This window comes from Chionomys nivalis, chromosome 18, assembly GCF_950005125.1.
Source record: "Chionomys nivalis chromosome 18, mChiNiv1.1, whole genome shotgun sequence".
NCBI classification, from domain to species: domain Eukaryota; kingdom Metazoa; phylum Chordata; class Mammalia; order Rodentia; family Cricetidae; genus Chionomys; species Chionomys nivalis.
This window is the reverse complement of record NC_080103.1, coordinates 3,722,475-3,745,447: the sequence shown is the minus strand read 5'-3', so window position 1 is coordinate 3,745,447 and position 22,973 is coordinate 3,722,475.

The following is a 22,973-nucleotide window of genomic DNA, read 5'->3' as shown; positions in this document are numbered from 1 at the left end:
GCACCTTGTGTGGTCCAAGCTGCCAGTCAGCCTGTTCCATAGACCCCGGAAAAAACACAACAGTAATTAGGTAACCCAGGATGTGGTCAAGTATCTCAACTCCCTGATGCCCATAAAGTCAGCATGAAGCAGTCACGAGAGCCCTTACGACGCCCCATTCCCATCCATTAAGACCCCCAAACTCCCAAATTTTTATAATAAACAAAAGGGTGAAATGTAATTATTCAGCCACAAATAAGGCTGCAGTTCCAGGTTCTAGAGCCATGCATATGCAGAGAATCCCTTAGGCAATTGTCTGAATGTTAAAAGGCCCCGCATGACTCATCTGCATGCATGTGTGGTTCCATCCATGTATGATTCAGCTAAACCCTTGCACACATGCATGAGCCCATCATCTTCATCATCAGTGTATGACATAGTCATGCCAACACCTTGTGCACATGCCCTAGGCAGCTTTTAAAAAGCTGGACAGGCCGGGCAGTGGTGGCGCACGCCTTTAATCCCAGCACTTGGGAGGCAGAGGCAGGCGGATCTCTGTGAGTTCGAGACCAGCCTGGTCTACAAGAGCTAGTTCCAGGACAGGCTCCAAAACCACAGAGAAACCCTGTCTTGAAAAAGCAAAAAAATAAATAAAAAATTAAAAAAGCTGGACAACACCACCTTCTCTCTCTCTCTCTCTCTCTCTCTCTCTCTCTCTCTCTCTCTCTCTGCACACCGATTCCTCAGGCCTGTATGCACCCCCTCTAATAAACTCCTAAGCAGGTTTGTTGCGTGTTCCGTGTTCCGTGTTTCCTTCTCACTCATGTCCAGGTAACTTCATTGGTGCCAAAACCTGGGAGGGTCTCCTACCCTGAGCCCCTCTTCCGGGGTGGGATCCAGAACCAGGTGTTTTCTCCACAACAACCATGTGTTCCATATGCCTGAGTACAATTTCTACAGCGTGATTTCTACTTACACCACTGGCTTCAGTTGGTGAGTTTTCCCCATTCTGGTCAGCTTAACCATTTCTCCAAACCCAAGGAATTGACAGGTGAGCTCCTGGCAATCTTCTGGTGTTCCTAGAAACAGGGGAACAGGCCCAACTTTGGATAGTTGAGCCCTTCGCTGACATTCATCTCTGGATTGCTCCCCTTAGCTAAAATTATGACCGGACCGACCCGGGCTCAGTCCTCCCATGCTAGCATTTGATTGGGAGCCCAAGGTTCCTCAGTTTTTCTTTCTCTTTTTCCTTTTCTTTTTTTCCCCACTGTGTTGCTTGTTTTTGCTTTTGTTTTGGTAAAGGCCACTTGGAGCCTTGTGGTATTACCATTTCACGGGTTTTCACAGTTCCAGCTGTGGGTAGCAAGCCATCCATGTCCACCTCCCTGGGATGGATGCCTTTTAGAGGCCCTAAAACCACAGGCCTTAATGCCCTACTTCTTCAGCTCCTGCCCTCACTCTGCTGGTGTCCCGCCAGCTCCACTTTTACGGGAGCTTTCTAACTACTGTTAGTGCACAGGAAAATGGAAGGAGTTTCCTCAAACTCCCTGCCACCACTACTGCTGCCAACAAGACTGGTCAGATCCATGAGGTGGCTTTTTTCATTTCCAGCCTTTTGCTCCCCTCTGTGGCTTGTGGCATGGCAGTTCAACCACAGGGTGGATCATGTCTCTAGGTCTCTCTTAAAATCCTTACAATCCCTGCAGCTCAAAATTGTGACTTTTCCATAGAACATGTGACTTCTGCCATTTAGACTGAGGTCAGGTGACCTTACCTGTAGGGCCCATGGGTCTACCCCTGCTCCCAGGGTTCATCTTGAGGACAGTTTCTGGCCAACCAGCTAAACTTCCTGATTGTTCCTGTGCTCCCTCTGCCTGCCTGGTGATTAGCTATAGGGCATTGTTTACTCTACCTTGGGCGCAGTAATTTCCCACCTGCCTGGGGGGAATTCCATTGTGCAGCAGCTAGGTGTATAAGGTTTTTATGAAGCTTGAATAAACAGCATTCTGCTGACCTCCTTTTGAATGACCCAGGTCTCTGTGTGTTCTTTCAATCTCCAGACCCTTGCCCGGCTTGCAAACAGTACAGTGGTGTGTGAACTGTACCGAGAGTAATGCAGGCCCATCAGCAATATAGGGAAGTAGGGGACCCCTGAGAGATTGCCCTTGGAGGCTGACCAGCAGGTAAGAAATTGATGGTGAGGATGAACTGAAAATGGGTGCTAGGGCTGGAGAGATGGCTCAGTGGTTAAGAGCATTGCCTGCTCTTCCAAAGGTCCTGAGTTCAATTCCCGGCGACCACATGGTGGCTCACAACCATCTCTAATGAGATCTGGTGTCCTCTTCTGGCCTGAAGACATACATGCAGACAGAATATTGTATACATAATAAATAAATAAATATTTAAAAAAAGAAAAAAAAGAAAATGGGTGCTAATAATTCAGTATCGACAGATCAATTGAATGAAGGGCCAATTGATAGTTCTTTTAGAGAAGCAAGGCAAGAAAAGACCAGTATTAAAATTGAGACAGCACAAGAGATCATTAAGACAGTTTTAGAGTTTAGTCCCTGATTACACACAGGGGGTTTTAATATTACTGATTAAGAGCAGGTAAAGGCTGACCTTCAAAAAGCATCGGAAATAGTGAGGCCCAGAAGAATTTCCCATAGCGATATTTTCACTATGGCGCTTAGTCAGAGATGCTCTTCTCAGTGATGATGTTAAAGTAAAAGAACAATTAGAGGATTTGAACAGAACCCTCGAGGAGATTCAGGAAGCAGAATCTGTGAGTTCTATGAAGAGGATTAGTGGGGATATAGAAGAGGAAGAAGAAATTTTAGAAAAGGAGATCGCACTGATAAAAAAGAAGTTAGAAAAAGAGGAAAGGAAGGAAGCAAACAGAGATGTCTCCGTGAGACCTCTGCCGCAAAATCAATTGCTTGCCACTTCAAATCCTTTTGCTGCTGCTTCTGCCCCTATGGACTTAGAGGCGGAAATCTGAGAGATCCAAGATAGACTAAATAATCTAAGTAGAGAAAGGCAAACTTATCCCGTTGTGGAAGTTATTGATCTGTAAGGACAGAGGACCAGGCAGCATAACCCCCTGCCCTTTAAGGACATTAAGCAACTAAAAGAAGCAGTTACAGCCTCTGGAACTCATGCCCCCTTCACTGTGGCTTTAATGGAATCCTTTACGGAACTCAACCTTACACCAGTGACTGGATGCAGCTTTGCAGGGCTTGTCTTTCAGGAGGAGATTATTTGTTATGGAGAGGCAAAATGCAGGAAAATTGCAAAAATACTGCACTGTGTAATGCCACCTCGGGTTCCCCCAGCATAACCTTGACACATTAACTGGTACAGGACAGTATGCTTATGACCCTGCTGTTTATTCTCAGATAGCTGCTGTGGCCGTTAAAGCATGGAAAGCTTTACCTAATAAAGGAGCAGGAGAACAGCTGTCTAAGAACCTTATTCTGAGTTTGTTGAGCACCTGTTACAGCTGAATCCCCACATTTTTGGGGATGTGGACTCAGCTATGCCGGTCATAAAGCAATTGGCCTATGAAAATGCTAACAAATACTGTCAAGAGGCTATATGCCCCCATAGAAATAGGAGTTTAAATGACTTTATCTGGTTATGCAGGGTCATTGATGGCACTCACTTGATGGGACAGGTAATTATTTCTGCCCTTAGGAAGAGTCAAGGTGGAGCTAGGTCAAGGTTTTCAATTCAGAGGATTGGGACACATCACAAGGAATTGCCCTGCGGGTAAAGGGATGGTTAATCAGCCTAGGGGGAAGCCAGGTGTGGTAGCACACACCTTTAATCCCAACACTCAGGAGGCAGAGACAGGCAGATCTCTGTGAGTTCGAGGCCAACCTGGTCTACAGAGTAAGTTCCAAAAACAGCTAGAGGCAGGATGCATAGTGCCATCCACTTCTTCCTGGAATACTCCTATCTTTGTTATTAAGACAATGTCTGGTAAGTGGGGCTGCTGTGAGATCTTAGAGCAGTAAATGATTGTATGGAAATAATGGGGACTACTCAACCTGGGCTGCCTCAGCCTCCGGGCATTCCTGCAGGAAACCATCTTTTAGTTATTGACCTGAAAGATTGTCTTTCACCATTCCTTTACATCCAAAAGATTCTGATAAATTTGCTTTCAGTGCACCATTTATAAATTTCAAAGAACCATATAGATGCTACCAATATGTAACATTACCCCAGGGAATGGCTAATAGTCCTGTCATCTGCCAAATGTTTGTGGCCTGGGTTATTGCCCCATAAGGTATAAATATTCTCAACTGTATATCATTCATTCATTATATGGATGGCAATCTTTTAGCTGGACAGGACCCAGATAGAGTTGTTGAGGCTTTTGTTGACTTTCAGGAATGCCTGGCACATGCTGGGTTGATGATTGCCTCTGAAAAGGTACAACAACAGTTTCTGTATCAATACTTGGGGCATCAGCTGTTGCAGACCAGGAGTGAAATCACAGAAAGTTACTCTTTGCTTAGATAAACTACACACTTCGAATGATTTTCAAAAATTGCTTGGAGACCTCATTTGGGTCCGGCCCAGTGTGGGAATTCCTACTGGAGACTTAAAACCACTCTTTGACATTCTGCAGGGGAATCCAGACCCAAACTCCTTTCGTGAGTTGACACCTCAGGCAAGGCAATGTATTCTTTAATTGAAGAAAAGCTTGCCTCTGCTCACATTCATTATATTGACTACAGTCAGTCTCTGCTGTTGATAATTCTTTCCTCTTAGCATAGAACTACTGGAGTTTTTTGACAGCAAGGACCCATCCTATGGGTCCATGAACATGTGTCACCTGTAAAAATTGTTTTCATATCCATCAGCTGTGCTATGTGTTATTCAGAAAGGGTATAAACTTAGTTTGCAAACCTTTAGAATGTTACACCATATACCCAGGCAGAAATAACTTGGCTGCAAAATTTTGTTGAAAATTGGACCTTATTTTTATGCACTAATTCCTGCAGGTTTGATAATTATTATCCTTCTGATAAGTTGGTCACCTTTTTCAAAAATCATCCGTTATGCTTCCCTAAAGTTATTTTTTCGCAACCTCTGGCAGGGGTATGGAATGTGTTTACTGATGGGTCTTCCACCAGGAGAGCTGCCTGATTTTGATACTCAGCCTGTTGATGCCAAATCTGCTCAGGTGACTGAATTGGTTGCTGTACAAATGGCCCTAGGGAAATATGCTGATATCCCATTTAACCTTTTACTGACAGTCAATATATAAGCAAAATTCTTGCACCTTTGGTAACTGCAGCTTATATTGCCTCTGTATCTCAAGTCTGCATGCAATTATTGGCTATTCAAACATTGCTTTGGCCTGATCTGTTCCCATTTATGTAGGGCATTTGCAGGCTCATATTGACCTCCCTGGTCCCTTGAACGAAGGGAATCCATTTGGGTAATTAGTCAAGAATCTTATGAAGCTGCAGAAAAAGCTCATCATCATTTTCATCTCAGTGCTGGGTCTCTAAGATTTCATTTTAAGATATCTTGAGTGCAAGCCACTGATATTGTTTAAAAATGCTCTGTGTACAGAACTTTTAGCTGGTCCCCATTTGGGAGTTAATCCTCGTGGGCTTGCTCCTAATCATTTATGGCAAATGGATGTTACCCATGTTCCTTCTTTTGGGCATATAATGTTCACGTAACCGTGGATACATATTCTCATCTTATTTTTGCCTCAGCTCATACAGGAGAAAAATTAAGGGATGTTAGAAGTCACTGTCTCCAGGCTTTTGCCTACATGGGAGTTCATAAACTGTAAAAACTGACAATGGACCAGCCTACACCAGCATTGGCTTTGCTACATTTTGCTCTGAGTTCTCTATTTCTCATAGAACAGGAATACCTTATAATCCTCAAGGACAAGCTACAGTGGAGCTAGCACATGGTATGCTCAAAGCCTATTTGCATAAAACAAAAAAGGGGAATATGGTTCCACCAGCAGAAACCATTTATCTTTTATTTTATACATTTTAAATTTTTTGACTATTAATGTTCAATCTCGTACCGCTGCCGACCGGCTTCGGTGGCCACTTTCTTCTGGGATGCCTCATGTCAAATGGAAGAATCTAGCAGGTGGCACCTGGTATGGTCCAGATCCTGTATTGGTGTGGGGAAGAAGGGCTGTTTGTGTTTTCCCGCAGGATGCTGACAGTCCAGTGTGGGTACCTGAGTACCTGGTGTGTGCTGTGGATTTTCCTGTCCAGTAGCCTGAGGACAGGACAGAGCCAAGATTTCAAATACACGCTGGTTTGTTAACTGAAGAGTTGCTGGAATCCTGAGGAGCTGGCTGTGGTGGTCCGAGTGCCCAAGGATTATTCCTCTACCTATCTACCCATCCCATGATAATGGCGGTCATTGCTGTGGCTGCCAGAGCGGCTAGAGCTGTTGGATTTACCATTAGTCAGTCAGTTGCTTCTGCTAGCACAATGGATACCCTCTCAGGGCAGGTTGCAAATGCCTTGGCCACTCAAATTGAGCTAAATTTACAAATGAATATTGAAGCTAAATTTGCAATTGGTTTTGGTTATAAACCACTGCTAAGTTATACAGTAATAGGCTTAATGCTGTTATTCAAGGACCCTGGAGTGCACAATTTACAAATTGGCTCTTGAGATTATTCTAGCTAACTATACCAGGGTTCCTCCCACCAGTGCTGAGACCTTACTTAAAGGGCTCCAATTTGGGCAGATGTATTAAGGATTGAGCAGATCCAGCCTCCTTAAGGAATGCTTATATGTGCTGGAGCATCATCTTCATGTTTCCATGGTGCCAGAGCCAAAGGCAAGCTCAGGTCAATGTTGCCACGTGGCAAGTCCTCTTAGCTATTGCCCTGGAGGATCCTTCAGCACAAATCTGGCTGAACTCGGTGATGGTGACTAGTGAGTCAATGACGGGGAAAGGCTGCCCCAACCTAAGACAGGAAATACGCTTTGACCTGGACACTTTCCCATGATGGGTAAGGAGTGTTGCCTGACTCCAATGCCACCTAAGATAGGCCTAGTAATGTAATTTATATAAAAGGGAACCTGCAGGGCCCACGGGTCTACCCTGCCCCTGGGGTTCATCTTGAGGACAGTTTCTGGCCAACCAGCTAAACTTCCTGTTTGTTCCTGTGCTCCCTCTGCCCCCCTGGTGGTTAGCTATAGGGCCATTGTTGACTCCACCTTGGGTGTGGTAATTTCCCACCTGCCTGAGGGGATCTCCATTGTGCAGCAGCTAGGTATATAAGGTTTTTATGAAGCTTAAATAAAGAACATTCCACTGGTTTCCTTTCGAATGACCCAGGTCTCTTGTGTGTTCTTTCAATCTCCAGGCCCTTGCCCAGCTTATGCATGGTAGTGGTGTGTGAACTTATACTTACCACCATCTTAACTGAAGTCAGGTGACTTTACCACCATCTTGACTAAGAGCCAGGTCAAGTGACCAAGTCCTGACATCTTTACTGAGGTATACCCTGCCTGGTCCCTCAGTTTACTTATGTTTTTTGTCTCTAAATTCCTCTTGCTGACTCTGTTGCATGTGTATTTTGTGCAGTGGCATGCCTTTGGTGGGGCCCACCAAGAGCATCCACTTCACCCAATTCCTGTTCACTCTCTGCGTGTGTTCATACATGTAACTTCAATGCATCCATGTTTACTGTTAAATGTTATAATTGTTCATTGTATCTCATTTCAAACTACAAAAACAATAAGTCTCATGTTTTAAATTGGTATGTACTTTTTTTTTTTTACAAACTGGTATGTACTTTTAAGTCTCTTACAAAAATATATTTAATCCAACCCTCAGTTAAAATATATTAAAACACAAAACAAAACAAAAAAAAAGAAAGAAAGAAAAGAAAAGCCGGGCGGTGGTGGCGCACGCCTTTAATCCCAGCACTCAGGAGGCAGAGGCAGGCGGATCTCTGTGAGTTAGAGACCAGCCTGGTCTACAAGAGCTAGTTCCAGGACAGGCTCCAAAGCTACAGGGAAACCCTGTCTCGAAAAACAAAACAAAACAAAAAAAATAAATAAGTAAAATATATTAAGACGTTCTCTGCCATTAACCTTCTATTGCAAGCAGTTTTTTCTTCTGTCTTTTTATGAGTGTAAATCTTACTTATTAAGTTGAGAGCCTGTACAGTCAAGCTCAGACCCAACTCTACAGGTAGATTCTATACTGTAGTTATACCTAATAAACAGCCCTCAACTGCTCAGAGATCTGGGGAATATGGCATTTAAATATTTAATTATTAAAAAAAAACTTTTTATAACAAAAAGAGACAGGTTGGCTCCTAGCAGCAGCACTCTACTTCCTCCAAAGAAGACAGAAGACAAATGGGTACAGAATAACGTCCATTACAATTTGCTTCAACTGCCAAGCCCTGACCACTGGGCAAAACTGCCTTTCATCTAAACTGAAGATCTCCAGATGTGGACAGAATCACCAGAATCAACAGTCTAACTGCTCAGGTCAAGGCAGGCCTGTCTTCCTACAGATTTCTAACCCACGGGATCTTCTGGACCTGGCAGGCCCTGCGCTAAACACAGCAAAAGGCAAATATGACCTTCAGAGACCATGGAGGACCCTGAGGAGGGGCTCTAAATGCCAACAAGTAAGTTCTCTGTCTTTTTTTTATCAGTAACTCAAATAAAATTTTATCCTTCTCAAAGATCTCTGATGCAGTTTGACAGCTGAGAGGTTCTGTCAGTTTAAAAGGACAGCCTCACCAAACAAAGTTCAGTAAATTGCAGATACAAGACCTACAAGCTATAAAGGTGTGAGGACAAATACAGGTTATCAAATTTCTCTCTCATGCTGCCTTCCATAGTCTTAAATATACTTTTCATTGAGCCGGGTGGTGGTGGCACACGCCTTGGGAAGCAGAGGGAGGCGGATCTCTGTGAGTTCGAGGCCAGCTTGGTCTATAAGAGCTAGTTCCAGGACAGGCTCCAAAACTACAGTGAAACCCTGTCCAAAAAAAAAAAAAAAAAACAACCCAAAAAAATACTTTTCATTGTACAAAAATAGCTGTCACAGTCATTCTGACATAAATATGCTACTGTTTATACAATGTTTATCTAAAACTTCTGTTTTCACAAACCCAAAGAATTCTCATGAGTGCCAGGGAGCCAAATTGAAGGATCCACCTTACACAGGTCAGATACACCCTCTCAGTTCCCTGGCCTTAATTTTTTTTTTTTTTTGGTTTTTTCGAGACAGGGTTTCTCTGTGGTTTTGGAGCCTGTCCTGGAACTAGCTCTTATAGACCAGGCTGGTCTCGAACTCACAGAGATCTGCCTGCCTCTGCCTCCCAAGTGCTGGGATTAAAGGCGTACGCCACCACCGCACGGCAAATTTTTTTTTCTCTTTAATTTTGTCCTCTGTTCTGTCAATACATTAAACAGGTGTAAGGGACACCAGACATTTCCATACCACAAACACTGAACAGGAACAAACAGACCAGCTACACCAGGATGTGACCAGAACCCAGATTTCTCAGGTTCCCCCCACCAATGAAGATGACACCTACAAATGAGCAGGAAGAAGTCTTGAGAACCCACTGTCCCAAGTCTTTTAACCTGTTGTGCCTAACTTCCCGCCTTTTTATTATAAAAAAGAGATGGGAATGTAACAATTGTTCTGTCTCTTTAAGAGACAATCCACGCCCACTGCCTCCCCTATCCACTGAGGCAGGCAGATCTTCCTTCCTGCTTGTAGCCTGAGTCTCTTTCCTTTTCCCTCCCTACCCCCGTCTCTTTCTCTCTCTCTCTCTCTCTGCACACTGATTCCCCAGGCCTGTATGCACCCATCTAATAAACTCCTAAGCAGGTTTGTTGCGTGTTCCGTGTTTCCTTCTCACTCACGCCCAGGTAATTTCACCCACCTTGTCTTGTGTGTCCCTGTCGAATAGGATACTTCCATTTCTAGCTATAGTAAGAGCTGATAATGTCAACAGAGCTCAAGTATTCTAATATTTTCTATTGGCAGGACCAATCATGAGAAACAGGATAAGGGATCCTGCAGTACTGAGCAGGAATTGCTGCCCACAGGGACCAGCTGAATAGTGACTGGTATCAATTGCTTCCCTTCAGTTGATCTAAGCATTCAGTTTTAAGATCACTTCTTACCATGGCTAGGATGTCTAAGATTATAACTAACTGGTTAACATAGAAACAAGTTTCTCATAGAGACATATATACTTTTCCTTGATCGTGTCCTATCATACTGTAGGTATCATACTTTAGCTAATAAATCTACCTATTGATAAATTGGTGTGGGAGTTCCTTATGTTTCTGTGTTGCTTTCATTGGATAATGAATAAAGAAACTTCCTTGGCCTATTTGATAGGGCAGAACTTAGGTAGGCAGAGTAGACAGAACTGAATGCTGGGAAGAAGGGCAGTGTGGCAGGCACCATGGATCTCCTGCCTGAGATGGATACTGGTTAGAATCTTGCCAGTTAGCCACAGTCACGTGGCAATACACAGATTAATGGAGATGGGTTAAACTAATATGTAAGAGTTAGCCAATAAGAAGTTAGAGCTAATGGACCAAGCAGTGTTTAAATAAATACAGTTTCTGTGTGATTATTTCGGGTGTAGGAGGGCGGGGCGACAGATTCAATGCAATCCCCTTCAAAATCCCAGCAAAATTCTTCACAGATGGGAGCTGGAGAGATGGCTCAGTGGTTAAGAGTACTGACTTCTCTTTCAAAGGATCTGGGTTCAATTCCCAGCACCCACATGGCAGTTCACAACTGTCTGAAGATCCAGTTGCAGGGGATCTGACACCTTCACACCAATGCTCATAAAATAAAGTTAAATAAACCATAAAAAATATTTTTTAAAAAATTTCTTCACAGACCTTGAAAGAATGGTTCTCAACTTCATATGGAAAAGCAAAAAACCCAGGATAGCCAAAACAATCCTGTACAATAAAAGAACTTCTGGAGGCATCACAATCCCTTGCTTCAAACTCTACTACAGAGCTACAGTACTGAGAACAGTCTGGTATTGGCATAAGAACAGACAGGAGGACCAATGGAACTGAATAGAAGACCCAGATATCAATCCACACATCTTTAAACACCTGATTTTTTTGTTGTTGTTTTTGTTTTTCGAGACAGGGTTTCTCTGTGGTTTTGGAGCCTGTCCTGGAACTAGCTCTTGTAGACCAGGCTGGTCTTGAACTCACAGAGATCTGCCTGCCTCTGCCTTCCAAGTGCTGGATTAAAGGCGTGCGCCACCACTGCCCCGCTGAACACCTGATTTTTGACAAAAATATCAAATGGAAGAAAAATTTTAACAAATGGTGCTGGCATAACTGGATATCAACATGTAGAAAAATGAAAATAGACCCATATCTATCACCATGCACAAAACTCAAGTCCAAATGGATAAAACCAGCCACACTGAATCTTACAGAAGAGAAAGTGGGAAGTACATTTGAATATATTGTCACAGGGAACCACTTTCTAAATATAACCCCAGAAGCACAGACACTGAGAGAAACAATTAATAAATGGGACCTCCTGAAACTGAAAAGCTTCTGTAAAGCAGAGGACATGGACAACAAGACAAAACAACAGCCTACAGAATGGGAAAAGATCTTTACTAACCCCACACCAGACAAGAACTCAAGAAATTGGTCACCAAAAGATCACATAATCCAATAAAAAAATGGAATACAGACCTAAACAGAGAACACTCAACAGAGGAATCTAAACTGACTGAAAGACACTTAAGGAAATGTTCAACATCCTTAGTCATCAGAGAAATGCAAATTAAAACAACTCTGAAATTCCATCTAACACCTATAAGAATGGTCAAGATCAAAAACAGTGATGACAACTTATGCTGGAGAAGTTGTGGGGAAAAGGGAACACTTCTGCATTGCTGGTGGGAATGTAAGCTGGTACAACCCCTTTGGATGTCAGTGTGGTGATTTCTCAGAAAATTAGGAAACAACCTTCCTCAAGGCCCAGTAATCCCACTTTTTGGTATGTATCCAAAGGATGCTCAGTCGTGCCACAAGGACATGTGCTCAACTATGCTCATAGCAGCTTTGTTTGTCATAGCCAGAACCTGGAAACAACCTAAATGCCCCTTGACCAAAGAATGGATAAGGAAAATGTGGTACATTTACACAATGGAGCACTACACAGCAGAAAAAAATAATGGCAGCTTGAATTTTGCAGGAAAATGGATGGAGCTAGAAAGCATCTTTTTGAGTGAGGTAACCCAGACACAGGAAGACAATTATCACATGTACTCACTCATAGGTGTTTTGAAACATAAAGCAAAGAAAGCCAGCCTACAAACCACAATCCCAGAGAACTTAGACAACAATGAGGACACTAAGAGAGACTTACATAGATCTAATCTACATGAGAAGTACAAAGTAGAAAAAGACAAGATCTCCTGAGTAAATTGAGAGCATGGGGACCTTGGGGGGAGGATTGAAAAGGGTAGGGGAGGCAGAGAGGGGAGCAGAGAAAAATGTAGAGATCAATAATATAAAAAAAATCAGGTGTTTGAAGATGTGTGGATTGATATCTGGATCTTTGATTCAGTTCCATTGGTCCTCCTGTCTGTTCTTATGCCAATACCAGGCTGTTTTCAGTACTGTAGCTCTGTAGTAGAGTTTGAAGTCAGGGATTGTGATGCCTCCAGAAGTTCTTTAATTGTACAGGATTGTTTTGGCTATCCTGGGTTTTTTTTTTTTTTTTTTTTTTTTTTTTTTTTTTGGTTTTTCGAGACAGGGTTTCTCTGTGGTTTTGGAGCCTGGCCTGGAACTAGCTCTTGTAGACCAGGCTGGTCTCGAACTCACAGAGATCCGCCTGCCTCTGCCTCCCGAGTGCTGGGATTAAAGGCGTGCGCCACCACCGCCCGGCTATCCTGGGTTTTTTGCTTTTCCATATGAAGTTGAGTACTGTTCTTTTGAGGCCTGTGAAGAATTTTGCTGGGATTTTGATGGGCATTGAGTTGAATCTGTTCCAGTGGGATTATTAATTCATATATATGTGCAGATTTTATACACAGTTGATTGCTGACTGTTGAAGGAGAGAGGGCCTGCTTTTGGTCCTGGCCGCCCAGCTAGCATATACCTGAAATAACCACACAAAAACTGTATTAATTAAATCACTGTCTGGCCCATTATTTCTAGCCTCTTATTGGCTAACTCACATCTTGATTTAACCCATTTCTATTAATCTGTATATATCACCATGAGGTTGTGGCTTAGTGGGAAAGATTCAGCATGTCTGATTCTGGCAGCTCCATGGCAGTTCTCTCTTACTCTGCTTTCTTCCTCCCAGAATTCAGTTCTGTCTCCTCTGCCTACCTAAGTTCTGCCCTATCAGGCCCAAAGCAGTTTCTTTATTAACCAATGAAAGCAACACAAATACAGAAGGACCTCCTACACCAGCTAACTAGGACCAATAAGCTGTGAGAAATGTCTTGGGTGATTTTGTTTTTTCATGAACATGGCAGAATTTATTTCCACAGCCCAGATGATAAAACCTCCCACACAGCTATATGGAGTAGCCTGGTGCTCCTAAGCTGTGTTTTGAGACAGAGTCTTATTATGTAGCCTTGGCTGGCCTGGAGCTCTCTATGTAGACTAGGGTAACCTCAAATTCACAGAGATCCACCTGCTTCTGCCTCCCAAGTGACTGAGGCTCTTTTTGTTGTTGTTGTTTTGTTTTTCGAGACAAGGTTTCTCTGTGTAGCCTTGGCTGTCCTGGAATTCGCTTAGCAGACCAGGCTGGCCTCAAACTCAGGCTCTTAAGGAGAGCAACTGTTTTCAAAATGTACTCATGGTTATTTATCATCAATTTGGCTGTGACCAGGTACAATGCCCGGGCTAAAGCAAGAATTAGAGGCCAGCCTACTAGTGAGACCTTGTTGTGTGACCTCTAATAGCCATCATACAGCGAATAGCCAGGCTTTGGACTCCTCAGCTTGGTCTGCTATACACGCTATGGTTGTTAAGACGCTGCATGCACTGGGTAGTAAATGCCTGGTGCACATACCTGCCGGTAGCAATGAATGACTACTAACGATTACAGTATAAGTTATCCTCATCCTCATCTGATGTGGGAGTCCTCTGTGTGCTGTGATTGCCATTGATGAATAAAGAAACCTATAGCAGGGCAGAACTTAGGTAGGCAGGGAAAGTGAGGCTGAATGCTGGGAGAAAGAAGGGCGGAGTCAGAGTGAAGCCATGGAGCCGCTGCCAGAGTCAGACATGCTGAAACTTTGCCCAAAAATTTGCCGGTAAGCCATTGTCACATGGCAATACACAGATTAATAGAAATGGGTTAAATTAATATGTAAGAGTTAGCCAATAAGAAGCTAGACCTAATGGGCCAAGCAGTGGTTTAATGAATACGGTTTCTGTGTGGTTATTCGGGGCTGAGCAGCTGGGAACCAACAAGCGGCTCACTCCCTCCAACAGTCTTTTTCCAGAGCCATGCCCCTCAGGGTCAGCTAGACGAGTCAGTGCTTAAATCCCAGGCCTTCTGCTTCCTCAGTGAGGGATGCTCCTCACGCTGGGCATCGGGGCCTCAGGCTGCTGCCGAAGTTGTCAACATAATTAGTGGTGTGTAGGCTCAGCCTGGAATCCCAGCATCCTGGAATCTGAAGAGGAGGATTTTCTGGAGTAGAGTCCTCCTTAGGCTGCATGATTACTTCTGGGCTAGCCAGGACTACAATGCCAGGTGCTGTGTCGGGAAAAAAATTTAAAAGATAACCAAAGTCAAATGCCATCAGTCATCTGGGCAGAAGAAAGGAAGGAAAGAGCACTGGGTGGTTTCCTAGCCAAGTCCCCTGAGGTTCTCCTGGCCACTAGGGGGCGGGAGAGCACAACCTTATTTTGGCTGGAGCTTTCTCCCAAACTCTGATAAACAGCACCAGCTTCCACACCAGGGAGAACAGTCCGGATTTTGGGGCACACTGAAAGCCACTCCTCTGCATATCCTAAGCTTTCAAAGTGCTGGTCTATGGTGAAGCTATACCCCAGAAAACCAAGATCCTGGACCCCAGCAGGTCAGACAGTGGGAGACCACCCTCCTTCAGGGCAACTGCGTCAGTATTGGTCAAGAGATCTTACCAAGTGCTGGGCTTGGTGGCAAATGCCTTTAATTCAGTACTTGGGAGACAGATACAGGCAGATCTCTGTCCAAGGCCAGCCAAGGATATTTGTGAGATTCTATATTTTCGTTTTGTTTTGGGTTTTGATTTCTTTGGTAGCCTTGGCTGTCCAGGAACTCGCTCTGAGACCAGACTGGCCTCAAACTGACAGAGATCCACCTCCTCTGACTCCCAAGGACTAGAATTAAAGGCATGTGCCACCACTGTCTGGCCCTATATTAATTTTTAAAAATATTTTACTATTTATTTATTTATTTATGGCTTTTTGAGACAGGGTTTCTCTGTGTAGCTTTGGAGCCTGTCCTGGAACTCTCCACAGAGATCTGCCTGCCCCTGCCCCCCAAGTGCTAGGATTAAAGGCATGTATTACTACCATCCAGTCCTTTATTAAAGTTTTAATTTTCTAAAAGGGAGGAGGAGAAAAGGGGAAGAAGAAAGAAGAAGAGTTGAATGTGGTATACGCTTATAATCCCAGCACTTCAGAGGAAAGGTGGGATCAGAATCCAAGGTCACAGAGCAAGTTCAAAGTCAGGATGGACTGCATACAACCCTATCAAAAGAGGCAGCAGGAAATGGTGAGGATGGCTCAGAGAACCTGAGTCTTCATCCCCAATATCTGCACGAAAGCTGAGTGTGATGACACACGTCTGTGGGAGTGGAGACATGAGCTCCCTGCGGCTCCCAGTGGCTCCCTGCGGCTCCCTGCCAGTCAGTCTAGGCAAAGTGGTGGCTCTGGTTTAATGAGAGGCCCTGTTCCAAAAAAATAAGAGAGAGAGCAATAGAAGAGATGCCCCACGTGGATCTCTGGCCCCTACATGCACTCATGAGTGCACACACACGTGTGTACACACATGTACACACCACACCACAGATGAGAAGGAAGGGATAAAAACAACAGAACAAAACTGGGCCAGTCCCCCTCCAGTTTCCACATTCTAGATTTAGCCTTGTGTCCTTACAATGCCATTTGATAGCCTGCTCTGTCCTCTGTAACTATAGTTAGAAGTTTGATTAAATCCCCTTGTCCCCCCAGGACTGATATATAAACGACACTGTGAGCTCTTCTGTCGCACGGGAGGCACACTGTGGGAACTCTCCTTCGTGGTGCTCAGACCGCCCAGTAAGCCGGGGTGATGAAGTGCCCCATTGGAACTCTGTTGTGGTTTCTCAAATGACCACAGACTTTTCTTAGAACAACGGAAGTCACAATCAAAGTGTGCAGAGGCATATCTCTGGGGCAGCGTTGCCTCCTCCTCTGTGTGTGGTGGCTGCCTCTTTTCTGTCCCTCAGGATACACCCTGAGATTTGCCCACTTTGCTGTCCCAAGGTCCTTAGCTGAAATTAAACATGTTTTGTGGGACTAGAGAGATTGCTCAGCACAGGGTTTCTCAGCCTATGGGTCATGACCCTTTTATGGGGGTCACATGTCAGATATCCTGAATATCAGATATTTACATTACAACTCACAACAGTAGCAGAATTACAGTTAAGAAGTAGCAGTGAAGGGAGCTGGAGAGATGGCTCAGAGGTTAAGAACATTGACTGTTCTTCCACAGGTCCTGAGTTCAATTCCCAGCAACCACATGGTGGCTCACAGCCATCTATAATAAGGTCTGGTGTTCCCTTCTGTCATGCAGGCCGAACACTGTATACATAATAAACAAACAAAGAAGAAGAAGAGGAGGAGGAAGAGGGGGAGGGGGAGGAGGAGGGGGAGGAGGAGGGGGAGGAGGGGGAGAAGGAGTAAGTTTACAGCTGGAGGTCCCCACAACTGAGGAACTGTATTAAAGAGTAGGTGAGAACTACTGGCTTAGCATTTTAGAGGACATGGGTTCTAGTCTAAGTACCCGCAGGATGCTCAAAAACCCTTTGCTCCTCCATTTGCACGGCCTCTGCCACCCTCTTCTGGTCTTAGAAGGTACTACACACGGTGCATGCAGGCAAAACACCCATACACATTAAAAAGATATGTATTTGTTGAAGAAATGACAGCAAGTGCCGGGTGTGGTGGTGCACTAGTGAGGCAGAGGCAGCTGGATCTTTGTGGGTTTGAGTCGTCGAGGCCAGCCTGGTCTACAAAGTGAGTTCCAGGACAGACAGGGCTGTTACTCAGAGAAACCCTGTCTCAGAAAATGAAAAGAAAGAAAAAGAGAAAGGACCACCAAAAAGACCTCTCCTCTAGGTCAATCACAGCTTCCCCCTGGAAGGAGCGGGCCACCAGGAAAGCCAGAACCCACAGCCTTCCATGTGACTGACTACATACCTTCCACGTGACTACACACCTGTGCTACTCTCTTGCTGCCATGTTCACAACACGCATCCCTCCTTGAAGCGTTGCTGGCGTCTGTGCATGCCCTGGGTAGGGCTCCCTGAAGCGGGTCTTGGGCTGGGAACAAGTGAGGCTCACTGGGAAAAAGAAACAAAGAGACTTTTGGATAGGAGAAAGGCCATGGGGCAGATAGTCAGTCAAAGTGGCACAGAGGAGAGAGGCATGGGTTCACTGGAGAACTCGGGGAGACTGGATAATTCCTCTAGAGATCTTTTCTCTGCAGCAAAGGACGTCAGCTATGACCTGACAGCCCCCTGCGGACTGCAGTCACCTTCCTGGGGTGTTGATCTAGCAGTGCTGCCTTGCCCTTGACCCAGACAAGTACCTACACCAGAGCTAAGCCGCCCAGGAGCCCAGATGGCATCAAACACTTCTCTTCTCATGCGAGTGAGGGTTGAAGGACATGGGTCATAGCTCTGCTGGGCCCTTTGTGCTTCATGCTGACTCCATCTGTCTTGTCCCTGATGTTTCAAGGCAGTGGCCTAGTGAAATTTCTTATTTATCTATTCATTTTTGGGACAGATTCTCTCTATGCAAACCAGGCTCACCCCAAACTCATAGGGACCCATATGGAAGGTTTATATAGGGAGGAACTCCTGCCTCAAAAGGGGAAAACAGAGGAAGGGAAAGGAAGGAGAAAGGGGCAGAAAGATGGAAGGGGGAGGGGAGGGTTGGGTGTGCAGGTGACTCAGCTGTAAAGTGCTCATCATCCAAGAGCGGGGACTTGAATTTGGATCTTCAGCACCTACAGAAAAGCCCTGAGCTTCTGTGATCCTGTCAGTGAGGTGATGACAAGAAAGCCCTTGGGGCTCACTGGCAGCCAGCCTACCTCTGGGTTTAGTGACAAAGCCTAGCTCTCTTTTGTTTGTTTTGTTTTGTTTTTGAGACAGGCTGTTTCTATTATGTAGCTGGCTGTCCTGGAACTCCCAGGCTGGCCTCCAGTTCACAGACACACATTTGCCTCTTTCCCCCGACAAGTGCTGGAATAAATGTGTGTGCCACCCTGACTGGCCCCACAAAGCATATCTTAAAAACAAGGTAGAGGGAAATAGAGGAAGACACTCAACATTGACCTATACACATATGCACGCATATACACACATACACACTACCACACATGCACACATATGCACGCATATACACACATACACACTACCACACATGCACACATATGCACGCATATACACACATACACACTGCTGCACACGACTGTCCTCTGAGCTGAATAACACCTTCAGGTTCAGCTGTGCCCACTTGCATCATCCCAACTGGGCTTGTTGACTGTTTATATCCCCGTGTAAGGGGGGTTGAGGGGCAGGAGACCCTCACCTGACTACCATTGCCAGTGGTCTGGGAAGGGGGCAGACGGGATGAGGCTGGTAATGACTTCCAGCCTGACCTTTGGTAGGAAGCACCCACATTCCCGGAAGTTGCCCCTCACTTGTGCTCTATAAGTAAACCCAGTGAACTCATTGGCTCCCCAAAATGAAATTTGGTGGACTTGAACCTCAGTTTGTCATTGGGACCTTATGAGAAGGGGTAAGTATTGTATATGTCTCCCTTGGGAAAGAATTTTAGTAACACACACATGAACATGTACACACATGAAAGAGAGGGGGGCAAAAAAGAGGGAGGGAAGGAGGAAGAGAGATAGGCTGTAGAGTGTGCTGGGCTGTCAATCAACGTGCCCCCAAATAGCTGGTGAGTGCCAAGGGCCACCGTTCTATGGAGAAGCAGCCCTGTCAGGGTCTCCACAACCACCACCACCATTGGTGACTGTTCATGGGCCCATACTGCATGCCCTGACATAGGCACAAAGCATGCAGTGTGCCTTAAGACTGTTGCTTCCTTCCCTACTCAGTCACAAAAGAATGTGACGTCTTGCCCACAGTCAATGTGCTGGGTTAAAACCGTTCTATGCAGGCCTGGAGACATGGTTCTACCGTTAGAGTGCTTGCTGCAGGGGGTGGTGGCACACACCTTTAATCTCTGCACTCAGGAGGCAGGGGCAGGCAGATTTCAGTGAGTTTAAGGCCAGCCTGGTCTACAGAATGAGTTCTAGGACACCGAGGGCTACATAGAGACCTTGTCTCAAAAAAAAAAAAAAAGTCAGAAGTCAAACAAAAGCATGCACTGTCCTTCCAGAGGACTAAGTTCGTTTTCCGGCACCCACACCATGTAAATCACAAACACCTATGATTCCAGCTTCAGAGGGATCCAATACCCTTTTCTGGGCTCCATGGGGACCTTTACAGAAACGTGAACACACGCAGGATAAAATTAAAATAAAAACACATACATGCTCCAATGTTGCGGAACAGAATATTTGTTTAACTATGTAAAGGTTGTGTTACATTTGTTTATGCTGCATATATAAAGATGTATTGCATTCGTTTTACCTTGCCTGCCTAAGGCACCTGATTGGCCTAATAAAAAGCTGAATAGTCATAGCTAGCAAGCAGAGGGATAGGTGGGGCTGGAAGGAAGAAAGAATAGATAGGAAGAGAAATCTAGGCTCAACAGGAAGACACCCAGGGTCAGCCAGACAGGCAGCCAGACACAGAGGAAGCAGGAAGGTAGGACATGCAGTATGAAAGTGTAAAATGACACCCGTTCCGTTCTGCACCTACTCGTTACGCTACAGGAACTAGGCTGAAAATTTAAAATCATACACACACAGACAGAGACAGACAAACAGGGCCATGGGGACATCCTTGAGACAAGAATGCCCACTTTATTGTGCTCAGGGGCAGCTTATAGAGGGCTCTGGCCATGCCCCAGCTTTCAGGATCTTTCAGCTGCAGACTCACCAGAACCCACTCCCCTGCTTGTGTGCAGGCTGCTCAGAGCAGAGGAGAACAAGTTGTTTACAAGAAATTCAGGGTCTGGTGATCTGCAGTCTCCAACATGAAAGAAAGGTAAAAAGCCCCAAGGTAAAATGTAGATGAAGAGAAACAAGTTAAATTAAGTTATAAGAGCCAGTGGGACAAGCATAAGATAAGGTTGAACATTCATAACTAACAATAAGTCTCTGCGCCATGATTTGGGGGCCAGTGGTCCAAGAAAGTCTGCTATATTCAAACATCAAGACCACTCAACATGGGGGCAAGAGAAATGGCTCAGTGGTTAGGAGCACTGCCTGCTCTTCCAAAGGTCCTGAGTTCAATTCCCCGCAACCACATGGAGGCTCACAACCATCTGTAATGAGGTCTAGTGCCCTCTTCTGGCCTGCAGGCATACACACAGACAGAATATTGTATAAATAATAAGTAAATTTTTTTTAAAAAAAGACCACTCAACAAGGTGCTGGCATCGTCTTACAGGAGGAGACACTGAGGCTCAGGGAGAAGGTGCATGCCCCAGCATCACAGAGGAGGGAGGTTGCAGGGAAAGTGCTGCTGGTGGTCCTATCTGAGCCTGACCCTGGCAGATGCAGCCCCAAGCTCCAGCTCCCCCAACAGCGGACAGCCGTGGCATCTCAGAGCCACCCCCCTGCATTTCTAAGCTGGTTCTGTACTTCCTGGCCCCCTTCTAAGGCTATCAAAGCCCCCATTCTCTGAGCACAGCCGTGCCAGCCCTCAGCCCCTCCCTGCCAAGAAGCCAGGTGTTGGGGCCCATAGGGGGGGCTGCCTGAAGGCAGGGGAGGGTGCAAGTCTGCACAGCCCTCCTGGTGGCCACTTCAGATGGGCACCCAGTGACAGCCAGCGCTGAAGAGGTGCCTGGAAGGCAAGAACTTTGGGGACAGCTTGTTCACACCTCAGGCCACAGCTTTGGCCGATATGGAAGCTAAAGCGGCAGGAGATCACAGGTTCTTCAAGAGAGCCTGAAAAAGTCTCCAGGCAGGCTAGGAGACAGCCAGCTGCACCACGTGGGTATGAAGGAGGCCTGGCCTCCTCCTCCTTGCTCTTTTCCTGAGTCCTTGGTCAGTAGTCCAGGGCGGGCATCTTCTGGTTCAACCAGCCGACCCCTGTAACACTGCACTTCACAGTCTCTCCCAGAAGACCTCTGAGGTTCTGTGACATATCACTCCCTGTTGCTAGGACACCGGTGTGTGCAGGAAAACTGGCTCTGTTGCTGCCAGTGCCAGGACCATGTCTAAGACCTAAAGGGCTGCACAGAGCCGCAGGCAGGGGTCCAATCGCCCCTCAGATGGAGGATAGAAATGGACAGCGTCCTTTGGCTATGAGTCAAGACTTCAAAACTGGAGGGAGGTACTTGTCGGCAACGGTTAGAGTTGAGTCTGGGTAGACTTCAGTGTAAGTGTCCTGAGCTGGCAACAAAGGAGGCCTTCATAATGCCAACCTTCTGGAAAGGGCTCCCTCATGAAGGCCCAGCCCACAGTGGGTTGCTGAGCCCCTAGACAGAACCCTAGGGACAGACCTTGGTAAGGGTGTGGATAATGTAGGAAAAGATTCCACATGTGTGCTGGAGGCCCTGCTGGATGTGGGTGGGTTTACAGCCCAGACAGAAGCAGAAGAGGGTTCCCCAGGCCAGGGTGTTCCTAACAATCTGCTCTTCTGGCTTCCCCTGGTCTCAGGAATCTGCCCACAGCAGTCTCCAGCCTGCCTCAGGAGCAGCTCTCCCCCAGGCACCAAGATGTATGCACCGGTAACTATGAGCTCGAGGGTGGGGGCGAGGGGACGTTGAGGAATGCCTCTTTTCCTGTCTTCTCTGGCCACAAAACTTCCAGGCAAAAGTTGGGTTACGTCTGAGACGCCAACTGGACTGAATTTCAATCCCTTGGTTTCCTGGCCCCACCTGGTGGACCTGCAGCCCATGTGTTGCTGAGCCGCACAGATGCAATCCAGACACCTGGACCCCGAGCCAGAGTCCGTCCCGGCTGACGGCTGCTCTAGTCTTAGGACCTCCAACCGCCGGGTCCTGGCTGCCTTTGGAATGAATAAACGAAGGCCTCCTGGCCGGTGTCGTCTGGAACCCTGCTTTGTTGCCTTGCTTTTGGCCTTTGTCTCCCTGCGTGATTCTGCTCCGGTTCCAAGGTCCTTCTGTGCCTACAGTGGGCGGCAGGAGCTGGAACTCTTTCTTTAAACTTTTAAGAGTTTGGAGAGGACTTTGTTTTTTAAGAGGTTCTGAAGGCGTTTTGGAACTAAGTCCACAGCATGGGGGTGGGGCATGGTTAGGGAATTGTCCCAACATCCCCTGGGTTGGGGGTTAAGGTGTCACAGGTGGGCAGGGTGCATTTGGGGATCTGGAGATGATGAGGCCGGGGCTCCCACACTGACCTTGCTGGCATCCAGAGGAATGAGGGGCAGGGATCTGGCTGAGTCGCCTAGAGCTGGTGCCAAGGCTTTGCCTAGAGTCCCAGGCGGGAGAGGATGGAGAGCCTGGGAAAGAAGGGAGAAGCAATGGGCAAAGTGGGGGCAGGCAACTGGCAGTCCTCAGGCCCACCCCGGGCACCAGGCTAGCAGGCTCTCGCTCTGCACGCGGGCTTCTGCAACCTGTGACGTCTGCTCC